This window comes from Camellia sinensis, chromosome 4, assembly GCF_055761805.1.
Source record: "Camellia sinensis isolate YWXY chromosome 4, ASM5576180v1, whole genome shotgun sequence".
In the NCBI taxonomy this organism is placed as follows: Eukaryota; Viridiplantae; Streptophyta; class Magnoliopsida; order Ericales; family Theaceae; genus Camellia; species Camellia sinensis.
In genome coordinates this window covers 211,739,527-211,755,188 of record NC_138964.1, presented here as the reverse complement: position 1 = coordinate 211,755,188, position 15,662 = coordinate 211,739,527, and the positions used below count along the sequence as shown (strand labels likewise).

At 32.7% G+C, this 15,662-nt stretch overlaps 2 long non-coding RNA genes across 7 annotated transcripts; both read right to left on the bottom strand.

The window, feature by feature from the left end:
• Positions 1-312: 312 nt before the first annotated feature.
• On the bottom strand, positions 313-12,012 carry LOC114307682 (uncharacterized). 6 transcript variants are annotated; one of them, XR_014328348.1, is made up of 9 exons: positions 11,223-12,012; positions 8,984-10,191; positions 6,357-6,424; positions 6,180-6,272; positions 4,970-6,004; positions 2,035-3,032; positions 1,718-1,919; positions 1,307-1,411; positions 313-580 (listed from the first exon to the last, which is right to left on the bottom strand). It is a non-coding gene; the product is annotated as an uncharacterized LOC114307682 (long non-coding RNA). The 6 variants fall into 6 exon arrangements; XR_014328347.1 differs by having other exon boundaries at positions 1,718-3,032; positions 4,970-5,693; positions 5,784-6,004; XR_014328349.1 differs by having other exon boundaries at positions 1,718-3,032; positions 4,970-5,223; positions 5,784-6,004.
• A 339-nt stretch (positions 12,013-12,351) lies between these two features.
• LOC145823548 (uncharacterized) lies at positions 12,352-13,011 on the bottom strand. Its single transcript, XR_014365839.1, has 2 exons — positions 12,767-13,011; positions 12,352-12,642 (listed from the first exon to the last, which is right to left on the bottom strand). It is a non-coding gene; the product is annotated as an uncharacterized LOC145823548 (long non-coding RNA).
• Between the last annotated feature and the right edge of the window lie 2,651 nt (positions 13,012-15,662).

The window sequence follows — 15,662 nt, the reverse complement described above, 5'->3', positions numbered from 1 at the left end:
TTCCTCTGTGCCGCTACTAGTGCAAGAATATGAAATAAAATATCAAATATATATATATATATATATTCTCTCTACTGCTGCTGCTGCGAGAGTATGAAATAAAATACCAAAGTTGGCATTCTCTGTGACTATATATAGTTGTCGTAAAATAAATGTTATTGTGCACTACAAAGTTCATACTGCAACTTAGGAAACAAAGTATAAACCAAAGAATTGAACTAATTGCACATTTCATAAGATAGTATCTAAGACAAAACCAAAGGCTGAAAAACAAAAACCAAATAGATAAGATAGTATCTAAGATTGAATAAATACTCATTGGAACCAATGTTGGGTGATCTATGATTGAATTTTCAATGTCTGGTCCAAATTATAAGAACAATAATCCACACCAGAATCTGGAAATCATTGGAATGTACTTGGTTACAATAATGCCAATTACTTGTGTAAATATGATGATCAAAGCATGTTGATGTATCAAAATATTTCAAACTTCAAAAGGTACAGCAGAATCGAGCTTCACACGAATTAGTCGAACAGTTCCAAAAATGTACTCAGGGAGCTCCTCCTCTTCTTTGGCCTAAAAATATAGTTATTGTCAATACAAAGCTATGTATAGCACACATGCTTTCATGGCTAAGAATTGGAAAGCAATTGAAATCAAATACATCAATCAAAAATGGAAAAAAATATAAAAAAAAAAAAAACATTTCTACAAAAACATAAAAAGAAAGAAAAAGAACTAAACTATTCTCGATCAATTTTACAAGTAAACTATTTTAAGAAGGAATCATACTGTTCCAAATTAAAGAATGATAAAATCTATTCTTAACTAGTATGGAACTTTAAACTTCCTTGTTTTACCATTTTGATACTATTATTGAACTTTTTCCATTAAAGCTTTTACTAAGCATGATTTTCAAATTCACCCAAAAAAAAAAAAAAAAAAAAAAAAAAAAAAAAAGAAGCATGTTTTTCAATTACAAAATTTGCAGACAAGATTCCTTGATCACAATGTATTAGCAACTTAGATATGGTCAAATGAATAAACATTCATAACATTATACTTAAGCATCACAATTAGCATATGGCCAAATATGTTAGCTTCAATATCCATTTGAGATGACTGTAACCCAAAAAAAAAATCAAAACAATTATTTATCAATAGAACCAGAACATAAACACAAACTCAAACTGTGATGATCATTTATCATGAAAGGAATAAATAAATAACTAATAAGGATGAAAAGGAATTGCATGTTAATATAAAGCCAGAGAGAAAGAGAGAAGCAACCAAGCTACATACCATGACCTTAGCAACTTTATCAGTATTTGGTTTTTTATCCTTGCAGTACCCAGCCATCCACACCTCTAAGTGAGTTGCAGGAATTCCATTCTTCTTTTTTGTTTCCTATAATTACAATTAAAATTAAATAACAAAATCAAAATATACAATTTCAATTTGAAATATAAAGAAACTATATACCTCTACTTGAACAACTAAGAATGGTTTTCTGCCGGTTATGTGATTTAATGTCTTTTTCTTCCGAATTTTTTTGTTTTTGTACATTTTTTCTATTACATATGAACATAAACACAAGATAATTTATTAATTGACAAACTCATCCTATGAGATTACAATAGAGCTCAATAAACCCATGCAAAAAAATTTCTAACAGCAGCAGCCACCAATTAAACTACAAACATTAAATGATACCTGTGCCTTCCGAGTGCCCCAATAATATACTAAGCTCCGCCATTGATGCTCATGTACTCTTTCGGGTCGATGAGTTAACCTATCAGCATCATTGTCGAATGGCACATACCCAATTTTTTAACTCTAGCCTTCTACTCTCTCCATTTTTTCCAATTGATGCCAAAACAAATTTCTTCATCAACTCGCCAGCATTTGTATTAAACTGCAACAGTGTTGAATACAAGTACAATGTCAAGGAAAATGAAATAATTACCACAAGCTCAATCACCACAAGAAGTAAATACAAGTACAATGTGAAGGCAAATGAAATAACCCACTACGTCCATAACTCCAAGAGATATATGAGAAAAGCCAAGAACTACGTGTTAGGCAGTGGAGGTCCTGAGAACTGAAAATTAGTTGGTCGCTATAAGAGGCCCAAACACCGTGTATCCTGTAAAATCCCTAGGCCAAAATTTGGTCACAGAGTTCAGTCTACTGATAAAGAAAAGCAGCATTTGCCCTTAATCCTTCCAATAAACATAATATTGTTCATAATTTTCATTTTCAACAAGATAAAACAAAAAGAGTGTTTTCTATGAATTCTCTATAACAGGTTATCATTAGTCTAGAGTATAGGTTTCTGAATAAACAGTTCAAACATTATTCAATGAAGTCTGTCATGCAAGAACACATTTCAATGTCAAAACTAGATGAAAATATTCACATGTAAGTCAAGTTCTCAATGCTAGTATCCCCTGCATCAAGTAATTTTTCTGTATGTCAAGAAACTTTGGACTATGCAAAACAATAGAGCTGCTATTTCTTGTTTGATCTCACAGTAATAGAGCCAATTATTGTAAGACTATGTAGGAATGTCAAGAATGAAAAAGATACGACTCCACACAAGTTACTACATTTCAATAGTACATAATAGTACATAGAAACTAGAAAACACGCCATTGTATCTCCAATTCCAAGGCTCAAAATTCCAGTAAAAACAGCAAGAGGTCAATCATTGAACCTAGAAGACATCCAGATGGGAAGTGCACAGCTCAATAAGAGTGAAAAATGGCTGAAAAATGAAAAACACATCAAATAAGAAGATCTGAGTCATGGTGGTCTGTAAACGCATTCATAAACTGATGTACAAATAGCCTTAAAGGTTGAATTCTCCATACCTATCTACAAAAGTTATGGTTATGCAAGCTTTACCAAAACCATTATAACGTGTTTAAGCATCTAAAACGAACTAAGACCCAGCTTTCAATAAGAACAACTAGAGTGTTGCAATGAGTCACTTTGGGGAGATAAATACAAAATTGCTTTCATAAATCTGTCAAAACAAGTTGGGATAAACTTTTTATATTAACTTCTGGATGGATGATGAAATGATATCCCCCATAATTTGGATTTCTATAAAAACAATGAATCAAAAATAAACAAAAACAATGAATCTTGTGTCATGATAGACAATTTACAAGTCACAATATCTGAAAGCATTTTCATTTATTTTCTGCAAGATTTGCAATATATCCCCCAATATCCATGGAAGCATGGTTAGCTTGTTAATTATCTCCTGGATATCATTTTCAATAGTTTCAAACAAGCATTTGATATACCATATGCAAAGTAAACATGTAAAATTACAAAGTGCTCTTGAAGTTTAAAAATTTCCAATGTTCCACAAAATTTGCCCACACTTTCCCCTTCTATTTAGTTTATTTTCTTACAATGCATAAATACTTTAATTTCATATGCAATAAGTTCTGCAGACTGCAGTGTTGACATTTGAACCCAAGAATATTAAACATGAGCAAAGGCAATGACTTTTAGCACCGTCATTTTTCTAGTATATAGCAAAGAAAAAGTCAAGAACAATAGTACGTGCAAATTCACTGAACTTAATCGAACAATTTCCAAGACTAGGAATACTGCCAAAGCTGCACCAAATGCCAGATCAAGAAACTTCGGCTGGAAACAAAAATGAAGTCCACATAACTTCAAAAACTACTCCGAGAACTAACAATTAAAAAGAAAGGATACAGAGAAGATCATTGTGTGAATCCCAAATCACCTGGAAGATAAGAGCAGTCAGAAACATTAAAACAGCCATCAGATGGTAGTATTTTCGAAGAAGAATCCTCTCAATCTTACTATTCTTTGAAATGTTGTAAAACCGTTGGACAGACACACATATAACAGCCACCCAGTAGATACACAATGAAACCCTCTTATGCGGTTCTGAGAAAGCAAAATTAATCACCCTAGAAAAAATTAAAAACAATAAGATGCAATATATATATGTTTTTCAAACCAAACAACTTCATATACTGGATAGCTACAAACAAACTAGAATTCTTTCCCACAATATTGTAATGGAACTGGTTTATAATGATAGAAGGCTAACCATTGCAAGTGTAAATGAATAATTACGTGGCAACCAACCAAACTTCGGCCTGACCTAAGCCTAAACTTTATCCTAAATTGGCATGCCTAAGACGTACCTGAGCTTAAACCAATGAACTCGGATTAGGCATTTTTTGCATGAATAAACCCAAAAATAACAATAATAATAATAATAATAATAATAATTATTATGAAATGAGACAAATTCATTCAAGCAGAGGCTTTCGTGGACATCGCAAAGGGGTTATCTCCATGAACAACCCTATAATTTAGCTAGATCATTAAACTTCTTCCTTATCTAGCCGTTGATGACTATTTATTCTTTGTGTTCATCATACACATTACAACAATGATCTTGGAAATATTAAAATCTAAAAACAGACAACAAATTGCCAACAATTTAACCACACCATAGTTTCTAGTGTATTTCCAGACTAACAAAACAACATAGTTTGTCAAACAAGTGATATACAAAAGTCAATTAGAGACCACAAACAAGTACAAAATTTTAATTTGTGTACCTTACAAAACATCAAACAACTTGACCAAAAAAAAAAAAAAAAAAAGCAATGAAAAAGTTCAGTACCAGCCTGGTTAGAAGAATGAAATTGTATACAACATTGTATCCATAGTGGAATCCTTGGAGAATCATCTTGGCAGAATATTCAGAAGAGAAGTCGTCGAGTAAACAATGAAACACAAACATATTGCAACGCTAAAATCTTAAATAATCTATAGAACTAGAATAGTAAGATCATCACAAATTATATAAACTAGTTTTTTTTTTTTTTTTAACTAAAGAATGAAAAATTACAGAGTTAATCAACGATTTGATAATGAGAAAGTAGAGAATGAAAAATGTACCTGATATAAGAGCAAGAGAGCTCAGCTAGAACATATCGATTTTGGATTTTAGATCTGTCATTTGATAAAGAACAGATCGATTTTGGATTTTGGATCTGCGATTTGATGAAGAACAGATCGACTTCGAGTTTGAGTTCGATGAAGAACAGCTAGAGCAAAGCCCTCGAGTAACAGAGATCGACGAAGAATAGCTAGAGACTTCAATTGTGAGCGACAGAGATTGATGAAGCCCAAACCATCGAGGGTTTTGGAATCTGCAATCAAGCAAATCGAGGGTTGAGAATGAGAGTGTGTGTGTTTGAAATTGAGCAAGGGAGCGAGAATGTGTGTTTGAAATTGAGTAAGAGAGAGTGAGAACTTCAAATTGAGGGTTGAGAATGAGAGCTTCAAATCGAGGGTTTTGGAAGAGAGGATGACTGAGTTATGGTAAAGACTAAGAAAGAGAGAGACTGAGTTGAAAAAGACAAAGGTTTGGACGGTCAATACGTTGACCCAATACGGCGCCGTTTCACTGAGATCAGAGACAACGTTTTTCAAATCGTTGTGTTTCATTAATTTATAGTGGCGTTTTCATAAATGCCATAAAAGAACCGTTGCAATATCCCACTTTTCCTGTACTGGATGTTGGGCATTGTTGTGGATTATCTTTTACCGAAACCAAGTTTGCAAACTTTCTTGTACCTCTCTTCCTTTTGTTGCCCAACTTTTTCTCCACATATGTTATCTAACATCATTGCATAATTGTTTGGTCACAATTAAATACAAGAATAAAACACAGTAAAAATTTACTGTTAATATGATGCAAAACACTTACAATCTATTTTGCATCCTTAAGGTAAGAATCATCTTTGTTGTCTCTTGGCCTTAAAGAATTGTAATGCCTCCACTCATCAAATTCAGTGTCCAATACAAGCAGTGTCTAGTGATAGGGTTTTTCATGCAAAAGTGAAAGAATCTGTATCCACTCAAATCTTGCTCAAGCACTTCATCAATTAAATGATTTCTCAAATCTCCATAACCCCATTTCACTAGTGACTGCATTAAATCATATAAGAGTGTCACGTGTCAAGTTGTGTTGGTAACACACTGTATGAGTTGTCAATCTTTGGCAAACCAAATAGTAAACATTAACTCTAAAATACAGTACAATGTTACACTAAATCACAGTAAAAGTTTATCAATTCAAAATAAACACAAATTGATTGTTTACCCAACAAAGGCTTGAGAAAAAGAATGACTTATTCTTTTCTAGCTTCTTTGCTTGTTGCTCAATCTGAAGCATTTCTACAAAACTGTCAATGACCTACAAAAACAAAAATAAATTAAATATATGTTAATAAAATGAACTATTTTTAGTTATTGAAGTGAAAATTGTATGGCCACTTACATTATTTGCAGTATCACCATGTCTTAGAATTGCATCCACATCATGCAATGCAACATATACTCTATTTCCTGTGCCAGACCATATGATTGCACTAGTCATAAGGTAAAAAAAATGTTGATTAACACGTTACAATTTGATAACAGTAAAAATCTATTGTTTGATAAAATTAAAATGGTCTTACTCTGTGGTTTCTAAATTGTAAATCTTACTCAATAGACGCTTATCATTCTCATCAAGCAATTTGCATATTGCAGCCTTATCTAGAAACAAAACCTTTTCAACTGGTTTTGGTTGGCTTAGAGGCAAGTCGTCAATACAAATCACTTCTTTTGATATCACTTCAATTGCTTGTTTTGTGGTCTTTTTTTTCTCTGCCTTTCTTGTCTCACATTCAAAATCAGACATCTCTTTTTTTTTCCTTGCCTTCATTTTGATTTTCTTAACCATGGATGTTTGCAATGGCTTTATGACTACATGTGTTTCTTTCAATGCAGCCTGAATCCCAATGTTTTGCTCTTGTTGTACTCCTTTAGCATGTGGTATTTCTTTAGAAGCAAAAGCTTGGGTAGCCGCATGAACTGCATTTTTTTTAATTTGTCCAACCAATTCTTTATTTTCAAATTCAAGTGCTTCAAACTCATTTCTTAGTTTCTCCATTTCTTTCTTTGTGTTGCTCATATTTTCCATCATTTCTTTTGCTTTCGCCTCTTGATCCTCTTGTATTTTTTTCATTGTTTCCCTCATTTTCTTTAGTTCTTCAACCAATGCCATATTTTCACTTTTTAGCCTCTCGTTTTCTTTTTGAACTTATTCTAATCTCCCAAGATCAATGAAGTCCTTCAAAGGTTGATCATCTCCTATAGTTTCAGCTACATGATCTTTATCTTCTTCAGTCTCCAAATTTTCCTCTATGACCATTGCATCTTCTTCCTTATGACTGCAAATGAGATTCGTTTCTTCTTTGGAAATGGGGTTCAATTAATTATGATTCACTTGAATTTGAAAATTAGAAAAAGAAAAGAAGTCAACAATGAAGCAAATTTTAACCAACAGAGTAATGTTTGATAGTAAAACTTTACTCTGATTGTAAGTAAATTTTTAATCTGAATTTAAGAAAATTTTTACTCTGTCTAAGAGTAACATTTTATTATGTAACTATAATTTTAAGCAAAGCGCACCAATAAGACTGAGATTGAAAAGATGATGTCACAACCCAAATCCGATACCCACAAGGTTTAGCGTCGCAACAAGACAATAAAAATAAAATGATGTGAAATAATTCTAACAATTTCGTAGCGCAAGTGAATAAATTAAATAAATAAATAAACGGGTACCAAAAGTTTATTCAAAAGAAACAAAAAAATAGTCATTTGGGCTTTTATTTTATTATAAGAGTCCAATAAAAAATATAGATAGTACAAAAAAAGAAAAGAAAAGAAAACACTATGGTTTATCCCCTATCTTGATCTTGCTAAATCTCGTCATCTGAAAAGGGTAACAGCTATAAGTACACAGCAGAGTGAGAAATATTACACTGTGAGTATAGGGGTACAAAATAGCCATGAATAGTTATCTAAGCTAAAATATTAACATAATTTACGTTGAATAAACAAATTTATTGAGTAGCAGAAACTGAAATACAGAAATTAACTATAACCACAGTACATAATAGAGCAGAACAGGGGTCACTGGAGTGACAATCAGAACAGGAGTCAATGGATCCATGACAAACAGAGGACCACAAGGTGGCCAAACAGGGGCCAATGGTTTATTTAAGTCCCCCAAGGCATGGGACTTCCGTGGTGGTACTTACAGAACATAATTATTTATAAAATTTTTGCCAAATAATTTCTAAAATTTAAACAAACATATCCATGGATTTCAATTTAAGCAAATAAAGTTCAAAAAATAATCCACGTAATTAAAACATTAACATAACTATAAAACATAAATTATATAAAATAATTTTTGGTAACTCAAAACATTCGTAAAATATATTATGATAACTCAAGACATATAGAAAATATATTATGGTAACTCAAGATATAATATAACTCACCTTTGCTATAAAATTTCCCTTATTTTTCACGTATTCCCGAACTATGCTAAGTTTGTTGCTCCTCACTCTACCCCAACGCCCTTTATTTATACTTGAACAAGAGTGAGGCTCAAGCTAGGAGATACACAAGTAGATGCCCCCTCTTGTGCCATCTATGGGGCCCAAGTATACACACAGATGCTTCCTATTTTTGCCATTTGTTTGACCCTTGTTTTCATCTCCATGAATTCACCAAGGACCAAGTTGACCCTTGGCCCCACCGAAATTTTACTTGGCTCTTTTTATTTATTTATTTATTATGTTATTCTAATTCTAAAAGTCATGATTCCTGAAATTACCTATGATTATATGTTAGGTTCACGTCTAAAAACATTTCCACCCAACTATAAAATATCACTTACCGCTTACTAAAATATTTAATATTCTAAAACTATGGTGTCTCGCAATCTATTCCTTTAACAATTTATTCGGTTATTTCCCAACTTTCTGAACTATGCACCTTTCAATATAATTAGAAATTCTATTGATTGAATTAAATTTAAAAAATTTCGAGTGTCACAGATGATACCTCTTCAGGCTTTAGATTTTGCAATGACCTCTTCATTAGCTTTTTCCTCAACTTTGATAAGTCCTATCGAAGGAGCCTTGGACACAAATTTTTGTCTTCAGGTTGAATGAGGGTAGTGTGCTTGCATAAACAATATTGTAAAATAAAAAATCGAAATTAGTTAATTCTCTAAAGATGGATTGTGTAATATTTCAAGTAGTTCAATTTACTCACCGAAAGAAGAAGTACTCATCCAGTCATATTTTCAGGACTTCCTGATGAAGACTGGATTGAAGTAGTCAATGTGGCTGCAACTGCACTTGACCATGCATATGAATTCATTATTTCCAAATCTTCTACAAGGGCGACAAAAGCCTATCTAACTGTTAGACCGGTTATTGGGAATAACAAAGTTGCCGCAATGAATAAACATATTATTCATGCAACATCCTTAACATCAACTGTCGTTGTGCCTTCCAATGTATCTCCTAATGCCTCTCGCAAAATCTTTACGGATACTCTTGACATATTATGAAACCTTCTCTGAACAAAAGGTGTTTCTTGTTTCTTCCCATATGAGACATCTACTTTTTTTTGTTCCCGACTTTATCCCAAAAATCAAAGTAACATCACAGTCCCTGTATGTCATACGTTTTCCCCCCAAGCTTGAATCCTTTTGCATGAAAATCATAACACTTGATCACATCCATGACATTATCGTCAACTATCTTAAACTTTTTCAACACCACATCTTCTTTCTTCCAAAAAGATTTGAATAACATCCCAAAAGGTGTTCTTTATTCCAAAAAGATTTGAATAACATCCCAAAAGTTGTTCTCTCGAGGGCAGTAATGTACCTTTCAGTGAACTTTATGTCTTGCATTAGGTTTATTAATGAAACAATATTTGACCTATATTGTTTCACATAATTCTCTTTCTCTCGTACGCCATGTACAATATTCAACTTTGAAGGTTTTCTTGTTGAAGGCATTGGATTGCTTTCATGAGAGCCTTCATCTTCACTAGGGTAGCGCTTTTTCAGTCTCATTGATGCAAGCACAAAATCATCATCACATGCATCATCCACATTGCTCATGGATTTTTTGCTACTCTTTTCAGGGAGTTTCTTCTTTTCTATAACTGTTAGTGGAACTTCAAAATCATCGTCATCCTCACCATCCTTACGCTTGTTTCTAGTAACAACCATTTTCGAATACTAAAAAGTTTCCCTGTATCAACAGTATAACATTTTACGTTAAACAACAAAGTAACAAAACAATAAGCACTAAAGAAAATGAATAATAATGCAACAAAACAAAAATGCAAAAATATTGTAATGAAACAATAAAGTTTTAATGTGGAAGTAAGATTTTACTTTGATTGGAAGTAAAATTTTACTCCGAACAATAAACCCTAGGAAATAAACAAAAACACCTACAAAAATTCTACAACTAATAATATTGACAAAGGTACATCACTATATTCAAGAAATGATAGTGAAGAAACAGAGATAGTTCTAGCAAAGTATAGAAATTGCATATAAAGACCACAAAAATATATATTCAACAATATACACTACAATACATAAATAGATAAATATATACACAAATATATTCATATACAAATTGATATATACATTTATATAATAAGCAAAGGCTAGAGAACACATAAAACAAGAAATCAAGAGGTATTCATGAAAGTATAAAAATGCACAAACATTGTAATGAAACAGTAAAGTTGTAAAATAAAATTTTACTCTGTCTATAAGTAACACTTTACTCTCATTGAAAGTAAAATTTTATTCTGAACAATATACACTAGAAAATAAAAAATGAAAAAACATATTGAACAAAATACATTACAATCACATTCACATACATAAATAGATACATATATACACACATATATTTATATACAAATTGATATACACATTTATATAATAAGCAAAGACTAGAGAACACATACAGTAAGAAATTAAGAGGCATTGATGAAAGCATAAAAATGCACAAACATTGTAATGAAACAGTAAAATTTTCAAGTAAAATTTTACTCTGTCTAGAAGTAAAACTTTACTATTGAAAGTAAAATTTCATTTTGAACAATATACACTAGAAAATAAACACACAAAAAATACATATATTGAACAATATACACTACAATCACATTCACATATATAAATAGATACATATATACACACATATTTTCATATACAAATTGATATACACATTTATATGATAAGCAAAGGTTAGAGAACACATACAATAAGAAATCAAGAGGCATTGATGAAAGATCCGCAATGTTGTTGGCACCGTCGCTCACGGTGGTGGTGGAAGGAAGGTTTTGAATGCTCACAGCAATGGTGGAATGAGGGTTTCGGATGCCATTGCAGTGGTGGAAGTAGGGTTTTAAATGCTCACGACAGTGGTCGAATGAGGGTTTCATATTTTGAAACCATTATTTTATTCCGTGAGTTTCATACAAAAAAAAGTCTTACTGGACTGGGTTGTGGGCCTATTTATGGTTTTTCAATCCAGCCCAAACTGATACAACATGACGCTTCTCTCAACAATGCACGTGACATGATAATTAAAAATTAAATAGAATATAAGTTTATTTTCTTATTAAAAAATAAAATAAAATTGTTTGGATAAAGAAAACTAATACCAAAGAAAAAAAAGTGGGTCTTTTAGGTTGGACAGTTACTATAAATAGGATGGTTAGGTTAGGAACGTTGAGAAGAGAAGAGAGAGAGAGAAAAAAAAAAAAAAAAAAACCTCAAGGGTTTAAAAAGCTGTGTTTGTTATGTTTTACAAAAATCAATTTTTAAAAATTTGGAAAGCAATTTAAAAGTGTTTTTAGAAGCAATTTTCAAAAATAATTTTCCGAAAAAAAGTTTTCCTACCAAGTTTGTACATTTTTAGACATTTTGAAATTATTTGAAATTCTTCTAGAACGAATTCTCACGTAAATGGGTTCAATATCACACAATAATTTTGTTGTGGTCGGTAATTCAATGATTTAGATTTAAAGTGGAGTAATGTCGCACTACTAAAAAAAACACTTTTTGCGACCGCTATAAACCGTCGCAAATAATAAAAAACAGTCGCAAAAGACTTTTTGCGACGGCCCATGCGACGGCAAATGGGGGTCGCGAATATGGGGGGTGGCAAATACTTTTTGCGACGGCAAAGCAACGGTCGCAAATTATTTGCGACCACCTAAACTACTTATGGCGACTGCTGTTTTGCCGTCGCAAAAAATAAAGAAAAACACTAATATGTTCTTTGGCGACCATTTTGTTACCGTCGCAAAAAATAAAAATAAAAATAAAAATAAAAACAATAAATAAATAAATAAAAGTGTAGCGTTAAGCACTCTAGGAATAACAATGACAAGAATTCAGACAATATAGCATTATAGTTTGATTGAACATTCTATTTGAGTCTCAAAATTTGAGCCATATGTAAAAGTTATTACAACTAAAAACTTGGGAAAAGTTCTTTTATGAAAAAAATACAATCCAGAACTGGCCAATCTTCTCATCAATTTTCTTGCTCGGGTGTTTCTCCACTCTATCAATGAACTGGCATAACACCTTGTACTCCTCAGTGCAAGAAATGAAAGCAATATGACGAGGGGAAAAGCTCCTTCTCCACAATTGAAAAAGGTAAGCTTTTATACTGCATTGTCACATGATTCCCAACATAAAGAAATCTTTTAGGATGTAAGCTACAAAACAGTGATAAACCCCCACAACTAGAGACCATTTGTCCAGAACAAGGTAACCAGAATTATATGGCATACCAAAATTAAGCTCAAGGTAATTTTGAAGTCTCCCTCATTAAGCTCAAGGTAACCAGAATTATATGGCATACCAAACTTCTGGATATAATTTTTGACCAAGCCCTGCACACATATCTCCCACAGTTATGCAGAAACTCTGCACGAAGGAAAATAAGAATCTGAAAAAAGATTTCCCGGGAAGAAATGGAATGTCATTCTTCAGTTTCTTCAATTTTGTCATTTTAGAAGAAGCAATCCTACAAAAATGTAGAGAATACTGTAAAATTTTGAAAAATGATGAATAAGACCAACAATATTGTTCATGCATCTATGGAATAAAAAACTAGAAGTCTGGACAAGAAGATATCTTTGGCACAAAAATGAAATACAGAAGGGAAAGAAAAACATACAAATAAAAAATCTTAAACCAACTAACCAAACATAGTCCTTCACACAAATGCTATGAAAAGATTGAATTCGAGGACGGTTCTCTTCATCAATGGGAGAAGCATATAATTTAAACAATCAAGCTCATACACAACACATACTGACCTTTCCTTAATTTGTAACTATTCATAAAAGCAATCAACTTAACCTGTTTTTCAGAAAGTAATAAAATGGCTGGTTCAATCTACAGAAAAATGTTTCTGGTTTTCGCAACAGTTTAGGTATTCGATGAACAAGAGGCTCCTTCAAATCAAACCACGAAAGGAGAAATATTTCAGCCCATTGTCTATATTACCGCTTTAAACACACACCTAAGGCTAACTTAAGATATATAATGTAAGTATCCACATGGAAGGATCTACCAAAATGCAGCCAAAAATATTAGACACATAATCACATAGGTATTGAAGCACCCCTGACTGGTAATGCTCCAAAAGCACCATGCATACCCTTTATGCATATGCAAGTAACTACCACAAACAAAAAAGGATAATGCCTTTTCGGGAGGGAAGAAAGAAAAAAAATATATATCCAGAAGATTTTCAAGCCTCTGCTAAATCTTGTCCAATAGATCCACGCCATTAGTTTACAGAACACAAATACAATAAAAGGGCTTGAGCGCTTGCCTTGGGACATTATGCTTGGTGAATGTTGCAGATTGCAGCACTTATGCTTTTACAATCAAATTCCATGGTCTTCATCCAGTTCTCAAAATCTCCAATTTCCTGAGCAAGGCAAACCCGTACTCAATTTCGGTAATCAAGAGCCAATCCCACACCAAGCTCTCCAATTTATGGTGTGTTCGGAAGCCATATAAAAGATAGGAATCAGAAGCTTATCACATTCTTCATAAACATATCCTAAAACAAAACGATTGGACACAGAATGAAGCATACCTGTGTATATAGTTGGACACCATAATTTCTCAATTCAAATTTGTATTATAACTTCACAATTTTACCCAAGCTCTGTCACCTAATAACACACCCATTCATCATTATATCTAGATTCTTCTAACTATATACAACCATTCTGACAGGCAGTCATTGTCATAGATTACAAGTCAAGATTTTAAACGTGTTGTTTATTTGAATGTCAATTTGAACAAGCCCATTGTGTTTCACATTGCTTTTATGAATGTATTCATCATTAGAAGCATCAAAACTAGAGGAACTGAGCTCGAATTATTTCAAACCTATTATGGGAAACAATAAATTCATTTACATGCCATCAGAATTGCAATAGATAACTTCAAATTCAATGCAAGACACAATAATCTAATTTGAATTCCATGGAAGACCCAAATTCTCATTAACACTCGGGGCCACCGAAAGGATGTGGGAGCAGAGAAGAGAAAGATAAAAAGAGCTACTGAATTAGAATCCAAATTCCAATGCATGTGAAATATGAAATGGAAAAGCCACAACTGCATAGGGGACAAACTACAAATTGCCATGGGGTGGTAATCTATACAAGCAAATTAGTGAGGCCTATGCCAACTCAATAATTGCAGTTGTGGCCATGACTATTCTTTAAGCTATGGTGGCTAAGCAAACAGACATAGTCATCCAAGAATTGAGTGTGTGTGTGTGGAACCAACTCTACCCCCATTTGCCAATCTAACAAGCGGTTGTAATAATTGAACTACACTAAGGGGTGCAAGAGAAACTGATGAAACTGAACCGACCGTGAAACTGACCAAAATTTCAGTTTTCAGTCAGTTTTTTCATAAGGTATGGCCTGTTTCGTTTTAAATTTGTTTACAACTGATATTGACTGAATTGACCGAAACATTATATTTTAATACTTTTTATGTTGTAAATTTTTTTAGTATTATCAGAAGACAATAAACACCAATGCACATTTTACAATTAAAGTTAGGACAGAGATTTATAGAGCATCTCCATCCATTTATTCCCAGTCATTTATTCCAAATATAGGATTCTATAGATTTTATAAAACACTTAAAAACGTTTATTATGAGTCAATATGAACAATTGACAATACCAAACCCTAGTATGCAGATGGTTTCGGTTCCTCAATTAACAAAACTGAAACTTTAGCTGGATGCCAAATTTTCGCACAACCCCAACCGAACCGAACTGTTAACACTACTCAACTAGCGTAAAAAAGCAGGGTATGCACAAAGATGAAAACATGTAAAACAAGTCAAAACAATTCATGAGTCACAATTGAGAGCTACTACAACTAATATACAGAGTAATTTAATTATTATCCAATAGAAAATGAGCAAAAATGAACCGAAATTGAAAAGAAGGGAAGTGGATTTGGGGACCTTGATAGCAGTGTTGATAGAACGAGAAGCAGCAAGCCACTGATCAGTCTGCTTAGCGAAACGCATGATTGTGGCCGCCAAAGACCGAATCTCGAGCTCAATTCGCTTCTCATTCACGAACGATTCTTGTACTCCTCCATTCACAATCTGCTTAGCGAAACGCATAAATGTAGA